This window comes from Dama dama, chromosome 19, assembly GCF_033118175.1.
Source record: "Dama dama isolate Ldn47 chromosome 19, ASM3311817v1, whole genome shotgun sequence".
Classification (NCBI taxonomy): Eukaryota; Metazoa; Chordata; class Mammalia; order Artiodactyla; family Cervidae; genus Dama; species Dama dama.
Genome location: NC_083699.1, coordinates 20,639,450 through 20,659,846, shown reverse-complemented (window position 1 = coordinate 20,659,846; position 20,397 = coordinate 20,639,450). Strand labels below are relative to the sequence as shown.

The 20,397-nt window shown below is 38.5% G+C and overlaps 1 protein-coding gene across 1 annotated transcript in view; it reads left to right on the top strand.

Annotated features, from left to right (window-relative positions):
* The window catches only part of WDR49 (WD repeat domain 49), a 194,823-nt gene that overhangs the window by 82,601 nt on the left and 91,825 nt on the right, over positions 1–20,397 (top strand). The gene's annotated exons all lie outside the window — the stretch shown is intronic.

The window sequence follows — 20,397 nt, the reverse complement described above, 5'->3', positions numbered from 1 at the left end:
GCGGAAACTAACACAACAATGTAAAGCAATTACATTCAAATTAAAAAATATGGAATACACACAATGAACCAGTGTTGCTTTGCTATTGAAGAGTCTCAGTAAGTTAAAAATCAAAGTTAATCTGCAGAGTATTACATTAAGAAATTTTAGTTAAATAGGTCTGTCCATTATATTTGATGATATTGATACATTTTCTATATAGGGTGGAAAAAACATTGTACCAGGATCAGGTAGTCTGGGTTGTATCCTGATCACGTTATTTACTACTCATATCTCCCAGGTAAATTTCTTATCTATTAATCTCGTCATTTGTTCCCCTGTAAAGCTTCTGTTTTACATAATGCCTGACATAGATCCAGTAAACATGTGATAGATTTCAAGAAACCTGATTGTGAGGAGAACACGAATAGGCTATAGACTTACTGGGGACAGCGTTTTTGAGAGTTTTTCAGTGACTCAGACTTTTAATTTTATTCTGAAGTGATGCATGTATATATGCAAATCAAATAGAAAAAAAATAGAAATTCACCTCAATTCCTTAGCCTCACCTTGCATAAGGAGAAACAATGGAAACAGTGAGAGACTTTATTTTTTGGGGCTCCAAAATCACTGCAGATGGTGACAGCTGCCATGAAATTAACAGATGCTTGCTCCTTGGAAGAAAAGGTATAACCAACCTAGACAGCATATTAAAGTAGAGACATTACTTTGTCAAGAAAGGTCCGTCTAGTCAAGGCTATGGTTTTTCCAGTAGTCATGTATGGATGTGAGAGTTGAACTATAAAGAAAGCTGAGCGCCGAAGAACTGATACTTTTGAACTGTGGTGTTGGAGAAGACTCTTAAGAGTCCCTCGGACTGTAAGGAGATCCAACCAGTCCATCCTAAAGGAAATCAGTCCTAAATATTCATTGGAAGCCTGATGCTGAAGCTGAAGCTCCAATATTTTGAACACTTGATGCAATGAGCTGACTCATTGGAAAGACCCTGATGCTGGGAAAGATTGAAGGCAGGAGGAGAAGGGGGTGACAGAGGATGAGATGGTTGGGTGGCATCACTGACTCAATGGACATGAGTTTGAGCAAGCTCCGGAAGTTAGTGATGGACAGGGAGGCCTGGCTTGCTGCAGCCCATGACTAAACTGAACTGATGCATAAGTCCTGCCAAACTTGCTTATTTTAGTATATTATGTATCAGACTGTAAATCTCCTTCCCCACTGAACTACCAGTTCCAGTTGATTCTGCCATCAAATATATTCATCAGCTTCACCTCTCTCCCATCTGCCACTGCTCTAATCCAAAATCTCATCTTCTTTTGAATTATCTCATCCAAACCATGGCAGAGTTTTCCTAACATGTCTTTCTTCTTGCAGACTGGGCTCATTTCAGTCTGGCCTCCATCCTGCTAATTAAGTGGTTTGTAAGAAAAATTTTTCAGCATCTTCTCTTGCCCTCATTTTAAATATCAGCTCTAAAATTCTGAAGCTTTTATATAAAGCTCTTCAACAGACCAGTTCCTGCTTTTCTCGTCTGTTCATTTTATGTTGCAGCCTCATCATACTTGGTTCCCACTATGCTGCCTCATGGTTCTGCTGCATGCTTGCTCTCTGTCTTCCGTTCCCTCTCCTCCATGCTCGACTGGCAAAAGCCTATCTATCCTTGAAGTTTCAGACTTTTTTGGAGTCTTTCATGCAGACCTAGCTGTTTGTTTCTCTGCACTCCCATTACGCCCATGGCCCTTCTTAGAACATGTATTCCATTGTACTGAAGTTGTTAGTTTGCGGTCTTAAGCTGGGTCGTATCTTTTCAGCTTGTATATTGGTATCCATCATAGTGCTTCACACCTTGCAGTGTTTGTTCAGTGATTATTTGTTGACAGTTTAAAGTGAAGACCTATTACTGTGAATATCAAGTAACAAACTCAGAATGAAAACTTTTCTGATGCCTTAGTCTTATTTTGTTGTTCTATTTCCTGAGATTTTTTAGCTCTAACTTCCATTATTGAATTTCACACAATCTGACAAGTATACTTGAAGGCTGTATATGTATATTGTGTCTTTCACTAGATTTTGAGGGCTTAAAGGCAAAGATTGTTTGTTGAATTCATTTCTTTGAACTTTCTTCATTGATGTGTATTGTTGTTGTTTATTTAGTTGCTAAGTCGTGTCTGACTCTGTGACCCTGTGTACTGTAGCCCGCCAGTCTCCTCTGTCCATGGGATTTCCCAGGCAAGAATACTGGAGTGGGTTGCCATTTTCTTCTCCAGGGCATCTTCCTGACCCAGGGATCGGATCTGTGTCTCCTGCATTTCAGGCAGATTCTTTACCACTAAGCCCCCAGGGAAGCCCACCATACACATGGCAGGTCCTTAATAAATCTTCATTAAGTAAGCAGATCTTTATCAGAGCTAAGTATGAAGGAAATAACAGATATTTTATCATTACAGAATTCCCTGAAAGGTGGTATACCTTTAGAAGCAAGTGGAGAAAAATGTTTTTAGAGTCAGAATCAGAGTCAGAGTCAGAGTCAGATGTATAGCTATCATCAATGTTAAGACTGCCTGGTCTCTTTCAAGGCAATTTTATCATCCTATTTTTGCTTTGACTTTTAAATCATTACATTGTAATAAAGCTTGTCATGCTGTCTTTCACATTAGTCTAAATCCATTTCACTTCGATAAATGTATAATAATCTTAGCCTGAATGTCTGCACAACAAACAACAGGGTTTTCAGCTACCAGGTTAATCTTGGCTTTATTGTCATAAAATTATTCTGGATATTTTATAGGACTAGGGTTAATTTAGGGAATGGGGAAAATGAAAGAAAGCGTTCTATTTTCAAAAAGTCTTTGATTGAACCATATTTTGGTCTATGAATTGCTAATTAGAGGATTTTCAGATCAAAGCAATTTAGATCTAAATAACTTCCTCCAATAATGACCTGAGACTTCAATTCTTTTGTGGAAAACTGCTCTATTGTGCTTTCCAGTGATGATTAAATAATAAATTTATCTGTAGAATTTAATATTATACTAAGCAGTAGTCCAATTGCATTTTGTTTCTGAGTCCTAAATTGTCTCATAAGATGGTAATCAGTGATAGATGGCATGGCCCTGCTGGGAACCAATAACTTGGTCATTTAGAGGAGGAATCACCATGGGAAGTAAAAGGATTTTCAAAGCCTCTGGGAAATACCTCTGCTGGAGGTTGACGTTCCAACCAGGGAATCTGATTAGGCTTTTCTATTGCTCCTAACTCCTCTCTTAGGCTGCTCATCTTGACTTGGCCACCAGAATCAGATCAGTTTGTAACTTAATCTTTTGTTTGAGATTTTGATTTTTTCCAGGGTGTGGTTTCTAGACCGTGGTCCCAAGGTTGGTAAGGAAAATACAAAGGCTTTTGTGCTGGTGACTAGATCTTACCTGTCGGTCTTCCTTTCTCTCCTGCATACCCTTTCTCCTCAAATTTCCTGTATCCATCTAGAGACAAAGCCAGTTTCATTTTGTTTAAATTGTGGAAGTAAACAGATTAATGTTCTTTTGTAGAAATTGCAAACGAGGAAGTAAGTCAGAACGAAGTAAATATTCCTTTTCTTTACCCCTCTTAAAATCAATTCCTCTTCCAAGAAATAGCTATTATTAACACTGGATCTGTATAGTCTGACATTTTTATCATATACTTACATATTATAGTATTGATAAATTGCATTATAATATGTGGTGGTGTCATAACTTGTTATTTATGTACCATCTTATGTGTTATACCAATTCAAAGTACTATTTATTATTGCTTTTATATAAATGGCCTCATGTGATTTATATTTTTCTGCCACTTCCTTTTCCCTAAACAATATCTCCTGCGGATCTTTCATTATGAGTGTACATATACCTGATTTTTTTACCTGCTGCATAATGATTCATAGTATGGAAGGTCAACCTTAATTATTCAATCACATGTTGATTATAAGAGATATTGTGTTTAACCAGCTATGACACCTACACACACATGCACATACACATCTTTAAGACCACATAAGTTGATTTCTTTGTGATATGTTCCTAGAGATGAATTTCTAGAAATGATGCTATTGGGTCAACAGGGATTCAATTCTTAAAGAAGGATTTAGATCCAGAATTATTGCACCAATTGGTATATTCGTCAGAGACATGTAAAGGTGTTTGTTTCCCTGCTCTCTTGGTAATGATGTGTGTGTGTGTGTTGTGTGCTCAGTCATATCCGACTCTTTGAGACTCCATGGGCTGTAGCCCTCCAGGCTCCTTTTTCCATGGAATTTTTCAGGCAAGAATACTGGAGTGGATAGCCATTTCCTACTCCAAGGGATCCTCCTGAGCCAGGGATCGGACCCTCACCTCTTGTGTCTCCAGCATTGGCAAGTGGATTCTTTACCACTCCGCCACGTGAGATGATCTTTTGGTAATGACAGATACCATTAATGTGCTCATTCTTTTGTGAATCTAATGGACAAAAAATTAGAATGAATTTCTTCAATTATTTACTGACCATTTATATTTCTATTTTTTTTTTTATGGTGCCTTATCTGATCATGTCCTTTTTTTTTTCATGATTTTAAAAACTTTATTTATTTTTAACTGGAGGATAATTGCTTTAAAATGTTGGATTGGTTTCTGCCTTACATCAACATGAATCAGCCATAGGTATACACATGTTCCCTCTCTCTTGAACCCTCCCACCCCATCCCACCCCTTTAGGTTGTCACTGAGCACCAACTTGAGCTTCCTGTGTCACATAGCAAATTCCCACTGGCTATCTGTTTTACATATGGTAATATATATATATATATATCAGTGCTGCTTTTTCAATTCGTGCTATCCTCTCCTTCTTCTACTGTGTCCACAAGTCTCTTCTCTATGTCTGTGTCTCTACTGCTACCCTTTACATTCTTTATCTTATTAACTGAACTCAGAACTACTATCAGTAGTTGTAGCTTGAAAAATATGTTGATTATCCCTTATTATATATGATGCAAGTATTTTGCCTCTTTCAAGCATACTTCTTTTAACTTTCTTCATGTGAGTTTAAAAAATTATTTTATTTATGTATGTCTTGGCTGTGCTGGATCTTCACTGCTGCCTGCAGGCTTTCTCGGTTTGCAGTGTGAGGGCCTCTTCCAGCAGTGGCTTCTCTTGTTAAGGGCACAGGATCTAGCGCGCTCAGGCTTCAGCAGTTGCGGCACATGGGCTCAGTAGTTGTGTTGCAAGAGCTTAGCTGTTCCTACACATGTGGGATCTTCCCAGGCCGGGGATTGAGGCAGTGTCCCCTGCATTGCAAGGTGGATTCTTAACCGCAGGATCACCAGGGAAGATCCGTTTATGTGATTTTTTCATCCAAAAGTTTTAAATTTTTGCAAAACTGAGTCTAAGAAATGATTTTCTTTATGGCTCTGGATTTTGTATCTAGCTTAAGAATGTGTTCTGCACCTCATATTTATAGAGGTGTTCTTTGGTTTCAGCTAATTTTTCTATTCTTGTTTTTTTTTGCATTTAATTTTGCACTTTATTTTTGTGTAAAATTTTTTGTTCTACAAATGGGTAGCCGAGAGGTTTTGAATAATTGTTTTGAATAATTTGTTCCCTGCTGGCTCAGATGGTAAAGAATCTGCCTGCAGCGTGGGAGATCCAGGTTCGATCCTTGGGTCTGGAAGATACCCTGAAGAAGAACATGACAACCCATTCTAGTATTCTTGCCTAGAAAATCCCATGGATGGAGGAGCCTGGCAGGCTATAGTCCATGGGGTTGAAAAGAGTCTGACACAACTGAGTGACTTCACTTTCACTCACTGGTTTCAAATTCCATTGTTATTTGAATTTCCATGTATACATGAATTTGTTTCTGGATGCTTTATTCTTTCCATTAGTCTATTTGTCTTTTCTTGCATGCATATACCACCATTTTAACCAGCATAGTTTTTTTGTATGCTATGATAGCTGGCAGAGAAATTCCTACTTCTGTTTTACTATTTTAATTTTAACAACCCTCTGGCATTACAATCCCAAAGAAAGGCAATGCCAAAGAATGCTCAAACTACTACACAGTTTCACTCATCTCACACACTAGTAAAGTAACGCTCAAAATTCTCCAAGCCAGGCTTCAACAACACATGATCTGTGAACTTCCAGATGTTCCAGCTGGTTTTAGAAAAGGCAAAGGAACCAGAGATCAAATTGCCAATATCGGCTGGATCATAGAAAAAGCAAGAGAGGTCCAGAAAAACATCTATTTCTGCTTTATTGATTATGCCAAAGCCTTTGACTGTGTGGATCACAATAAACTATTGAAAGAGATAGGAATACCAGACCACCTGACCTGCCTCTTGAGAAATCTGAATGCAGGTCAGGAAGCAACAGTTAGAACTGGACATGGAACAACAGACTGGTTCCAAATAGGAAAAGGAGTATATCAAGGTGGTATATTGTCACCATACTTATTTAACTTCTATGCAGAGTACATCATGAGAAACACTGGGCTGGATGAAGCACAAGCTGGAATCAAGATTGCCAGGAGACATATCAATAACCTCAGATATGCAGATGACACCACCCTTATGGCAGAAAGTGAAGAAGAACTAAAGAGCCTTTTGATGAAAATGAAAGAGGAGAGTGAAAAGATTGGCTTAAATCTTAACATTCAGAAAACTAAGATCATGGCATCTGGTCCCGTCACTTCATGGCAAATAGATGGGGAAACAGTGGAAAAAGTGAGAGACTTTATTTTTTTGGGCTCCAAAATCACTGCAGATGGTGATTGCAGCCATGAAATTAAAAGACGCTTACTGCTTGGAAGGAAAGTTATGACCAACCTAGACAGCATATTAAAAAGCAGAGACATTACTTTGCCAACAAAGGTCCATCTAGTCAAGGCTATGGTTTTTCCAGTGGTCATGTATGGATATGAGAGTTGGACTGTAAAGAAAGCTGAGTGCCGAAGAATTGATCCTTTTGAACAGTGGTGTTGGAGAAGATTCTCGAGGGTCCCTTGGACCGCAAGGAGATCCAACCAGTCCATCCTAAAGGAGATCAGTCCTGAATTTTCATTGGAAGGACTGATGTTGAAGCTGAAACTCAAATACTTTGGCCCCCTGATGCGAAGAGCTGATGCATTTGAAAAGACCCTGATGCTGGGAAAGACTGAAGGTGAGAGGAGAAGGGGATGACAGAGGATGAGATGGTTGGATGGCATCACCGACTCAAAGGACTTGAGTCTGGTTAAACTCCAGGAGTTGGTGATGGACAGGGAGGCCTGGCATGCTGTGGTTCATGGGGTCGCAAAGAGCCGGACACAACTGAGTGACTGAACTGAACTGAACTGGCATTTTATCTTTCTAAGTAAATGTTAGGATCAGTATTCATGTTCCATGAAAAATTACATTAATTTTTGAGTTGTATTTCCCTTCAATTTGAACGTGACATCTTTAAAATATTGAGAAAACATATTCTGTATTTTACTTATTGATTCTTTTAATGGTCTTTCCAGAATAATTGTACACTAAGTTTCCATTCCTTATTGAGGTTTTTCCTCCACATTTCAGAAAGCATCTTGTCATAGTCTTGACTTTTATGGGGATGTTTATAATGGGATGTACCCACTTTCTATATAACCTATGCATTTAGTTTTTAAATGTAACAATTTTTTTTCTAAAACATTTTTTAACTGCCTGTTACTTGTGTATACTCTTTTGTTGTTTGCTCATATGGGGATTTTGACTTTTAGCTCTTTAATTTCATGTTAATTACTGCATTTTCTTATCAGATAATTTTAATACCTGGAGTCATTGGAGAACCAAATTTGATATTTGCTGTTCTTGTGGTCTCCCACATGGTGACATGTTTCCTTTTTATGTCTGGTTATCATTTATTGTTAACTCATTTTTGGTTGTTGCTAAACTATAGACATTCTGAAGAATGAAATTGAAAATGCTTTTCTCCAGAGAAGATTTGTGTTTGTTTCTGCAATATAGAAATAAAGAAAGCTATTGTCCTGAGGCTACTGCATTTTCCTTTTTCTTTGTCCTTTTAATTGAACAATCTTGCTTCAGTGCCTCCGTTGTCCTGCTGGTCCAAGGCTTAGGCTCCTGCTTATAGTCTCTTCATGTATGCCTACTGTTCACTGTCTCCATATTAAGTTTGCTTCTTATACCTCTTTCTTCTTTTGGACCTGTGGAGATTGTCCCCAATCCCTGAAGATCCAGCAAGGCGACAGAAATTATGTTTTAGTCAAAGCTGATTTTCTCTGAAGCAGAAAAGCCCCCTACAAAATCCTAGTCTGCAGTGATACTTGAACCAGAGTTCCCTTATTTTAGTTGGTTTTCACTTACTTTCTTCAAAAAGGTTGTTAGTATAAATACTGAACTTAAAAAAAGAAAGAATTTTAAAGTGTTTATGTTTATTTTGTGAAATAAAAAAGAGACAGTTGCTGGAGAGGGTGTGGAGAAAAGGGAACCCTCTTACACTGTTGGTGGGAATGCAAACTAGTACAGCCACTATGGAGAACAGTGTGGAGATTCCTTAAAAAACTGGAAATAGAACTGCCATATGATCCAGCAATCTCACTCCTGGGCATACACACCGAGGAAACCAGATCTGAAAGAGACACGTGCACCCCAATATTCGTCGCAGCACTGTTTATAATAGCCAGGACATGGAAGAACCTAGATGCCTATCAGCAGACGAATGGATAAGGAAGCTATGGTACATATACACCATGGAATATTACTGAGCCACTAAAAAGAATACATTTGAATAAGTTCTTTTGAAATGGATAAAACTGCAGCCCATTATACAGAGTGAAGTAGGCCAGAAAGATAAACACCAATACAGCATACTAACACATATATATGGAATTTAGAAAGATGGTAATGATAACCCTATATGCAAAACAGAAAAAGAGACACAGATGTACAGAACAGACTTTTGGACTCTATGGGAGAAGGTGAGGATGGGATGATCTGAGAGAACAACATCGAAACGTATATTATCAAGTGTGAAACAGATCGCCAGTCCAGGTTCGATGCATGAGACAAGTGCTCGGGGCTGGTGCACTGGGATGACCCAGAGGGATGGGATGGGGAGGGAGGCGGGAGGGGGGTTCAGGATGGGGAATACATGTAAATCCATGGCTGATTCATGTCAATGTATGGCAGAAACCACTACAATATTGTATAGTAATTAGCCTCCAACTAATAAAAATAATTGGGGAAAAAAAAGAGAGACAGTAATCTTTGAAACACAAAGTTTGAAAATTTCTGTTTAAAGCCTGAGAAAAAAACCCTGTTATGTTTTTCAGTGTATGTGAGTAATGATAATAGCCAAAAAATCAATTTAACTGAAATTTTAAAATCCTCCAAATGAACTTTTGTTCTGGAAAAAAAAAAAAAAATCTTTTGAAACAAAATGTTGATGTTAGTTAAATTTATTGCCAAACTTGAACTGGGAAATTAGTGAGATTTTTTTCAAAACAATTCATAGTGTTAAGAAGCATTTTGACTTTTTCAAGGTCAGTGATAGAATACCAAACAGACACACAATAGAAATCTGTGTCTTAGAGCTGTATGTCTTCTCTCATTTTTATTGAAAAAGATGGGGAAAAAAAAAAAAAGATGATAATGGCTGTGCTAACAATTTAAGAGCGAATAGCACAAGAGGTTTTAATTTCCGACTAATATCTTAAATTAGATCTCATCCTGGGGGAAAAAATGGCAAAAATATTTCTTAAAAGTAGATCTGTTATATGACTTAAAGATAAAAACACTAACTGAGGTGTTCAGTAGAATACTTTTGCTAGTATATATCATGTCAAACAAAATTGCTTCTAAACGTTCACTGATTATGCCTTTGTGGATTATCCCAAGGCTTAAATTCTAAATAAATAGACTTGTTAATACATAAAGGTATATTCAGAAGAGCCAATGCCCTCAGTTCCTGTTATCCTATTATCTGCAAGTAGGCTATCCATTTTTGTGGATTATCCTGGAGAGCTGAGCTGCTGCACTGCTGTCTTCAAAATTCCCTAGTGCTATATTCTTTCTCTCTCTTTCTTATTGTCATTTTATATCTATGCCCTGCAGGATGGCAGGATTTAGTAGCAAATGTTTGATGCAGTCAAACAAGTCTCATTTAGATACAGTTGTCCGGGGTCTGTCTTCTACTTTTTTCTCACTTTTCTATCATTATTAGGAAACTTTACAGTTTTTCCCCTAACCACTTTGAATTAAATTTGAACATGTTGCCAATATGTAAATAATACTGATTTGGTTTTAAAAAGTGCACTGAAAATGGATTCTATATCCATCCATACATCTATTTGTGCACCCACCCTTCCATGAAGTTACCCACTTAATAAATCTAATATTTATAGGATAAAAAAGTTTTGTTTATTTATATATTATAGTTTCATTAGGCTTCCCCAGTGGCTTGGCTATAAAGAATCCACCTGCAATGCCCAAGTCACAGGAGATGCGGGTTCGATCCCTGGGTCTGGAAGATGCAGGAGGAGGGCATGGAAACCCACTCCTGTATTCTTGCCTGGGAAGTCGCATGGACAGAGGAGCCTGGCGGGCTATGGTCCATGGGGTTGCAAACTTTATAGTTTTGTTATGCCTGTGTGAAATGATTCTACCCATCTCTAGCAGGGAGCAGGAAGAAATTCCTCAGTAAAATTAGACACATTTCTTTAACCCAATTTTCACAATACCCCTTCTTGAAACTGCTTCCATTTTGTTGTTTTGGAACGTATAGATAATGGATTGAGCAATTTCAGTGCATTCCAAAAAAATTGGCAGAATTTCAAAGCTGGCAGGGGCCCATTCTGTATAAAGGTGAGGAAATGGAAAGGTAATATAATACACCTAAACTGACAGAGCTGAGTAGTATTAAAACGAAGATCAGGATGTCTGGAGTCTCCATCTTTGATTTCTAGTGCTAGTTATGATTCGTATGGGATTTGCTTTCATAATCCTGCATTATTAAATGGTAACAAGATAAAGATTAAGTAGAAAGATGTGTTCATCATTATGTGAAAAGTTAAATTCTGCCTTGATATAAAATCACAAGCTTGGATATTTATTCCTCTAATACTGTAAAAAGGGAGATAAAATAAAGAGCCGTGTATAAATCATTTCAAAGACTAGACTTAGTAAGTCTTGTTTGGACAAGCATCACAAGTTCTCAGGTATTGTGATGAAAATAGAAAGTACAGTTTAGATGAGAATTTATGGAAAATATAAATTAAAAAATAATCATTTACTCAATGATAATTTTTAAGCCTGGGTGTTTGTCCAGTTCTTTATTTTCCCTACTAAGAATAAAGGAAACATCTCTAAGATATCTGGAATGGAAAATGATATTAAATATACTCCTTTCTGAAATGTGGCATAATTCCCTTCCAGAAGTCAACACGAACATAAAAAGAGGAAAATCAAGAATTCTCAATAATAACTAGTTATTTAAGTGACATTTTGCAAAGAAAATAGAATTAATGTGAGATATTTTTCATGATTAAAGAGATATAGGCTGATTAGGGGAGCACAGTTATCTGGTTTAAAGCCAAGTCACATGATATTACTAATTAAGCTGAGAGAAAAAGGCCTTGTTCAAGGAGATTAGCATTGACCTTAAAACCAAGTTGAGAAGCTAAAGTGTAATACAATGGAAATACTTGGGAAATTAAAGAAAACTCATGCTTGAGCCCCATCCTCAGAGAGTCTGATTTAATTGGTTTTGGAAAAGGGCCCAAACATAATCATTTTCTCAAACACCATTGGTATTTCTAGTTTCAAGATTGAGAATCACTAGCATAGATTATGGAAGTGTAGGAAAAATTGAAAATCATATGGGAAGTCACATGCCATGACATTATTTCTGGGAGAACTGAAACACTGTTTTGTACATTAATGACAGTATATAAATGTTGTTGGCTTTGATTCTTAGCAGAAAGAAAAATTAGATAGTTAAAGATGGAAGGGAACTTAGTAGGATCACTAATTATGAAAATTAAGGGTTCTTCAAGGGAAGGAGGGAAAGAAGAAAAGTAAAAATTAATTTTAAGAAAAATTAATGAAGATACACATCATGATTTTTTAAAAACAACTCTAGTTTTAATTGCTGATAGCAGGGACTCACCTGTCATAGAGTAGAGGTTATCACTCATCTATTTTTAATTTTTCATTTAATTAAATGTGACTAAATGTCAACAAAATATTAAAGTCAGTATAAATGATTTGAACAATGTGTGGAAAATGATTCTGGGGAAATTATAGTCCATTAATACTGTTGGGTTATTGCTAATCTATACTCAATCTTGCCCAATATTATTTTTCTAAAATGAAGTTCTTCTGAAATAAAGTTGATTTCAGCTCTTTTAGGAACAAATCCGTACCAAACAAGACAAGATTTTGAACAATGGGGATATAACCATTTTAAGTTATATGAGAGTTTGAGAGTGATATAGATGTGTTTAATCTTGTGACTCTAACATTCAAAATAATAACTTATCCATCCTATTATATTTAGAACACTTTGAAATATATTTGAAAGTCTTAGTTCTTATAGGATTTATATTTTTGAGGATAAACATTTTCTGGAGAGTTGCCAGAATGTTTTAAATAAAAATTATAAGGTTTAAGAATTAGAATAAGTTGTTTAATAAAATATTCTTGCCAAGAAAACCCAATGTACTTTTATAAACATATAGTCGGGGTTAGAAGGATTGGTAATGCTTTTTATTTGGGAGTTTAGTTTGTTACAGATGTTAGTACATGGATACATTACCCACTATATCAATTCAGTTCAGTCACTCAGTCATGTCCGACTCTTTGCGACCCCATGAACCACAGCACACCAGGCCTCCCTGTTCACCACCAACTCCAGGAGTTTGCCCAAAGTCATGTCCACTGAGTCGGTGATGCCATCCAATCATCTCATCCTCTGTTGTCTCCTTCTCCTCCTGCCCTCAATCTTTCCCAGCATCAGGATCTTTTCACATGAGTCAGTTGTTTGCATCTGGTGGCCAAAATATTAAGAGTTTCAGCTTCAACACCAGTCCTTCCAATGAACACGCAGGACTGATCTCCTTTAGGATGGACTGGTTGGATCTCCTTGCAGTCCAAGGGACTCTCAAGAGTCCTATCCAACACTACAGTTCAAAAGCACCAATTCTTCAGCACTCAGCTTTCTTCATAGTCCAACTCTCACATCCATACACGACTGCTGGAAAAACCCTAGCCTTGACTAGATGGACTTTTGTTGACAAAGTAATGCCTCTGCTTTTTAATATGCTGTTTAGATTGGTCATAACTTTCCTTCCAAGGAGTAAGTGTCTTTTAATTTCATGGTTGCAGTCACCATCTGCAGTGATTTTGGAGCCCCCCAAAATAAAGTCTGCCACTGTTTCCACTGCTTCCCCATCTATTTGCAATGAAGTAATGGGACCAGATGCCATGATCTTAGTTTACATCAAACATACTCATTTCTGCAAGGTTTTTGAAAAATCCTCATAACATTTTATTGTGAATTAGATGAGATCTGCAATTGGGTAAATAACCATGTAGAAGTTGAGGCAAGCTTTGTTTATGGAAGTGTTATATTTTTGGACTTATCCTAGCTAATATTTTTCATCAGTGAGCTGGATAAAAACAGTTATTAGATGAACCACAGATTTCAACAAATGAAGAAAACATCTATTTACCATCTACTGTATTCCATGGGATGTATGGACAAATCAGGGAGGAGTTATCAATATAATGTAATTAGGATTCAAAATTGTATTCTTATACTTTGAAATTAGAAAAATCCTAATTTTAGCTTACAACATCAGATTTTTAAAGGTAGAATGGTAGATGTCTGCCTTGATTGTTTATTCATGGGAATAACACTTAGAATTTTACTCAGTCAGGACCTCAAGGTAAGGGCAATGCATGTTGGAATGGCTTATTCAGCTAATGTAAAAATAGGGTGTTTAAATAAGTCATAGTGTCTGTAACAGTGGTTAGAACACACCTGAAATATTGGCTCAATTCTGAGCCCTTTGCTTAAATAAACCCTTGGGGACCCTAAGGTGTTCATGTTATATATTGGTGAGTAGAGATATACTGTCTTCTATTGATGGTACATTAATTAATGTGTAAGTATATTATTTTAAAGTGTAACAACACTAGGACTTCCCTGGTGACTCAGTGGCAAAGAACCCAGCTGCAATGCAGGAGCCACAGGAGACATGGGTTCGATCCCTGGGTGGGGAAGATCCCCTGGAAGAGGGAATGGCAACCCACTCCAGTAGTCTTGCCTGGAGAATCCCCATGTACAGAGGAGCCTGGCAGGCTACAGTCCATAGCGTCACAAAGAATCAGACACAACTGAAGCAATTTAACACACACACACAACTATTTTTTAGTTTAGGACTAAAAAATACAATGCTTAGATTGGGGCAATGGAATAAGAAAGGGAGAATAGGAGTGTAAGTAAGTATTTCTTTCAGAAGAGAGTGTCATTCAATGTTTAGACTAAGCATCAGACTAAAAATTACGATGTTTAGACTGGGGCAATGGGATGAGAAAGGGAGACTAGGAGTGTAAGTAAGTATTTCTTTCAGAAGAGAGTATCATTCGATGTACAATTAATATATGCTATGTTCACAAAGGCATACATGCTTGCACACACACACACACACAAACAGCTATTATTTGGTGTTATGGAGAAAACCATAACAGAAAGAGTCAAAGAAGGCTGTCTCTGAGATGGAGGGGGGAACGGGGACTTGGGATTGAGAGGGATGAATTGATAAAAAAGCCTTTTGATGCCACTGGATTTTACACCATGGACATATCTTATTACATTTTTAAAAAAAGTGATCAAAGCCTGAATGACCAACCTCCCTGAAAAGAAAGTGAAAAAAAAAAAAAGACAAAGGGAGAGAATCAAGAGACTGTCATGATGGAGTGGGATCTACAAATGATGCTATGATTTAAAAGGAACTGGGGTCATCTACCCTGGACAAGAGGTGTATGAAGAGGCTGATGTAGATGTAGGGAAAGAGAGTAGGATAGAATCAAAAGGTAGAAGAGGAAGTCTTTGGCTTATCATAATGCTATAGGAATTCCTATCCCATGGGATCCCAGGATCTGCATAGGAGATTCGTGTGTCTGTGTATCCAAAGAAATTCTATGGAATATTGTGCTCATATATGAATATGTGCATTTAAAAGGAAGGGATGGGCCATCATTTTCAACTGATTTTTTTCCCCAAAGGAGTATAAGATTTAAAATAGGTTAAAACTACAGGGTTGCTTGCCTTATGGAGTAATAAACACTTGTGTAAAGAGGCCATCTTTCATAGATAATTTAGAAATAATTCTCACATTGGATAAAGCACAGCAGTTTATTTGAAAGAAACTTTTTCTGCTCTAAAGTTCTAATATTTATATAATAGAAGGAATAAAATACATTTAATAATGAAACATTTATTGGGCACTTACTACATACAGGTCATCATGCCAAATGCTTGACATGGGCTCTCATTCAATCTTTATAGCGTCAGATTACATAGGTACCAGGCTTCCCTGATAACACAGTTGGTAAAGAATTGCCTGCAATGCAGGAGACCCCAGTTTGATTCCTGGGTCAGGAGGATCTGCTGAAGAAGGGATAGGCTACCCACTCCAGTATTCTTGGGCTTCCCTCAGCTGGCTAGGGGGAGGCTCAGCTGGTAAAGAATCTGCCTGCAATGTGGGAGACCAGGATTTGACCCCTGGATTGGGAAGATCCCCTGGAGAAGGGAATGGCTACCCACTCCAGTATTCTGGCCCAGAGAATTCCATAGTCCATGGGGTCACAAAGAATCGGACATGACTGAGTGACTTCCCTTTCACTTTTCAGGTAGGTTACACATCAAAATTTCAGAGAGACAAAGAAACAAACTAGAGTTCACTCTGCAGTACGAGACAGAGCCAAGATGACAACTGAAGTCTGGCCCTAGAACTGGCCTGCAGCCCCTTTTGGAGGGGTTTTTCCCTCTTATTCGGACTCTCCCTCACTGAAAGTATTAATCACTCAGTCATGTCCAACTCTTTCTAACCGTATGGACTGTAGCTCGACAGGCCCCTCTGTCCATGGAATTCTCCAGGCAAGAATACTGGAGTAGGTAGCCATTTCTTTCTCCAGGGGATCTTCCCTACCCAGGTATTGAACCTGGGTCTCCTGCATTGCAGCCAAATTCTTTACCCTCTGAGCAACCAGGAAAGCCTGATTCTCCCTCACTGCACTGGGTTAATTCTGCTCCATGACTGACAGGGGCAACACTGGCATCTGCAGAGCTCCTCTTCCCATTTCCTTCAGTGCTTGTCCACGTGTGTGGCATTTTTGTGCCTTAATTGTCTGTGTTATCTGAACTTGATTTCCTTTAATGGGCTTCTCTGGTGACTCAGACAGTAAAGAATTTTGTTTCACAAAAAATATGTATATTATCTATCTATCTACCTATTATCTATTTAAAAATCTATATAGAGAAAGAGATCGTATTCGTTTTCTTTTGCTACTGTGACAGATAACCACAAACTCAGTGGTTTGCAACAGCACACCTTTTATGTTTTGTAGGTTAGAATTGTAGCCTGGGTCTCACCGGGCTAAAATCAAGGTACTCACAAGGCTGTCTACTTTTCTGGAGGCACTGGAGGAGAATTTGTTTCCCTGCCTCTTCCAGCTCCCTTGGTTTATAGCTCCTTTTCTCCATCCTCCAAGCCAGGAACACTGGTGATGGTTTTAGTTGCTGAATCATGCCCGACTCTTGCGACCCCATGGACTGTAGCCTGCCAAGGCTCTTCTATCCATGGGATTCTCCAGGCAAGAATACTGGAGTGACTTGCCACTTCCTTCTCCAGGGGATCTTCCCAACCCAGGAATTGAAACCCGGTCTTCTGCATTGCAGGTGGGTTCTTTACTGACTGAGCTACCAGGGAAGCCCTAGGCAGAGTTTATCTTACATTCTGTAACTTTGATCTCCCTGTGGTTATACTGTTGTTTAGTCACTTCAGTTCAGCTCACTTCAGTCGCTGGGTCATGTCCGACTCTTGGTGACCCCATATGCTGCAGCACGCCAGGCCTCCCTGTCCATCACCAACTCCTGGAGTTGACTCAAACTAATGTCCATTGAGTTGGTAATGCCATCCAACTATCTCATCCTCTGTTGTCCCCTTCTCCTCCTGCCCTCAATCTTTCCCAGCATCAGGGTCTTTTCAGATGAATCAGTTCTTTGCATCAGGTGGCCAAACTATTATAATTTCAGCTTCAACATCAGTCCTTCCAATGAAAATTCAGGACTGATTTCCTTTAGGATGAACTGGCTGGATCTCCTTGCAGTCCAAGGGACTCTCAAGAGTCTTCTCCAACACCACAGTTCAAAAGCATCAATTTTTCAGCACTCAGTTTTCTTTATAGTCCAACTCTCATATCCATACATGACCACTGGAAAAACCATAGCCTTGACTAGATGGACCTTTGTTGACAAAGTAATGTCTCTGCTTTTTAATATGCTGTCTAGGTTGGTCATAACTTTCCTTCCAAGGAGTAAGCTTCTTTTTCTTTCATGGCTGCAATCACCATCTGCAGTGATTTTGGAGCCCCCCAAAATTAAATCTGTCACTATTTCCACTGTTTCTCCATCTATTTGCCATGAAGTGATGGGTTCGGGTGGCATGATCTTAGTTTTCTGAATGTTGAGCTTTAAGCCAACTTTTTCACTCTCCTCTTTCACTTTTATCAAGAGACTCTTTAGTTCTTCACTTTCTGCCATAAAGGCAGTCTGTCTGCCCTTCTCCATCAGAGGGAAGACTAAAAACCACAAGCACAGAAAGCTAACCAATCTAATCACAAGGACCACAGCCTTGTCTAACTCAATGAAACTATGAGCCATGACATGTAGGGCCACCCAAGATGGACGGGTCATGGTAGAGAGTTCTGACAAAATGTGGTGCACTGGAGAAGGGAATGGCAAACTACTTCAGTATTCCTGCCTTGAGAACCCCATGAACAGTATGAAAAGGCAAAAAGATAGGACACTGAAAGAGGAACTCCCCAGGTTGGTAGGTGCCCAATATGCTATTGGAGAGCAGTGGAGAAATATAAGTCCAGAAAGAATGAAGGGATGGAGCCAAAGCAAACATAATACCCAGTTGTGCATGTGACTGGTGATAGAAGCAAGGTCCAATGCTATAAAGAACAATATTGCATAGGAACCTGGAATGTTAGGTCCATGAATCAAGGCAAATTGGAAGTGATCAAACAGGAGATGGAAAGAGTGAACATTGACATTTTAGGAATCAGGGAACTAAAATGGACTGGAAAGGGTGAATTTAACTCAGATGACCATTGTATCTACTACTGTGGGCAGGAATCCCTTAGAAGAAATGGAGTAGCCATCATAGTCAACAAAAGAGTTTGAAATGCAGTATTTGGATGCAGTCTCAAAAACAAAAGAGTGATCTCTGTTCATTTCCAAGGTAAACCATTCAATATCATGGTAATCCAAGTCTGTGCCCTGACCAGAAATGCTGAAGAAGCCAAAGTTGAACAGTTCTGTGAAGACCTACAAGACCTTCTAGAATTAACAACAAAAAAAGATGTCCTTTTCATTATAGGGAACTGGAATGCAAAAGTAAGAAGTCAAGAAACACCTGGAGAAACAGGAAAATTTGGCCTTGGAGTACAGAATGAAGCAGGGCAAAAGCTAATAGAGTTCTCCCAAGAGAACACACTGGCTATGGTAAGCACCCTCTTCCAGCAACACAAGAAAAGATTCTATACATGGACATCACCAGATGGTCAACACCGAAATCAGGTTGATTATATTCTTCACGGCCTAAGATGAAGAAGCTCTATATAGTCAGCAAAAACAAGACTGGGAGCTGACTGTGGCTCAGATCACGGACTCCTTATTGCCAAATCCAGACTTAAATTGAGGAAAATAGGGAAAACCACCAGACTATTCTGGTATAATCCATGACAATTATACAGTGGAAGTGAGAAATAGATTTAAGGGACTAGATGTGATAGACAGAGTGCCTGGTGAACTATGGATGGAGGTTTTTGACATTGTACAGGAGACAGGGAGCAAGACCATCCCCAAGAAAAAGAAATGCAAAAAAAGCAAAATGGCTGTCTGAGGTGGTCTTACAAATAGCTGTGAAAAGAAGAGAAGTGAAAAGCAAAGGAGAAAAGGAAAGATATACCCATTTGAATGCAGAGTTCCAAAGAATACCCAGGAGAGATAGGAAAGCCTTCCTCAGTGATCAATGCGAAGAAATAGAGGAAAACGATAGAGTGGGAAAGGCTAGAGATCTCTTCAAGAAAATTAGAGATACCAAGGGAACATTTCATGCAAAGATGGGCTCAATAAAGGACAGAAATGGTATGGACCTAAGAGAACCAGAAGATATTAAGAAGAGGTGGCAAGAATACACAGAAGAACTGTACAAAAAAAATCTTCATGACCCAGGTAATCATGATGGTGTGATCACTCACCTAGAGCCAGACATCCTGGAATGTGAACTGAAGTGGGCCTTAGGAAGCATCACTGTGAACAAAGCTAGTGGAGGTGATGGAATTCCAGGTGAGCTATTTCAAATCCTAAAAGGTGATGTTGTGAAAGTGCTGCACTCAATATGCCAGCAAATTTGGAAAACTCAGCAGTGGCCAAAGGACTGGAAAAGGTCAGTTTTCATTCTAATCCCAAAGAAAAGCAATGCCAAAGAATGCTCAAACTACTGCACAAATGCACTCATCTCACACACTAGTAAAGTAACGCTCAAAATTCTCCAAGCCAGGCTTCAGCAATATATGAACCATGAACTTCCAGATGTTCAAGCTGGTTTTCAAAAAGCCGAGAAACCAGAGATCAAATTGCCAACAGTCGCTGGATCATTGAAAAAGCAAGAGAGGTCCAGAAAAACATCTACTTCTGCTTTATTGACTATGCCAAAGCTTTTGACTGTGTGGATCACAATAAACTACTGAAAATTCTTCAAGAGATGGGAATACCAGACCACCTGACCTGCCTCTTGAGAAATCTGTATGAAGGTCAGGAAGCAACAGTTAGAACTGGACATAGAACAACAAATAGGAAAAGGAGTACATCAAGGCTGTATATTGTCATCCTGCTTATTTAACTGCTATGCAGAATACATCATGAGAAACGCTGGGCTGGATGAAGCACAAGCTGGAATCAAGATTGCCAGGAGACATATCAATAACCTCAGATATGCAGATGACACCACCCTTATGGCAGAAAGTGAAGAAGAACTAAAGACCCTCTTGATGAAAGTGAAAGAGGAGAGTGAAAAAGTTTAGTCACTAAGTTAAGTCTGTTTTTTTGTGACCCC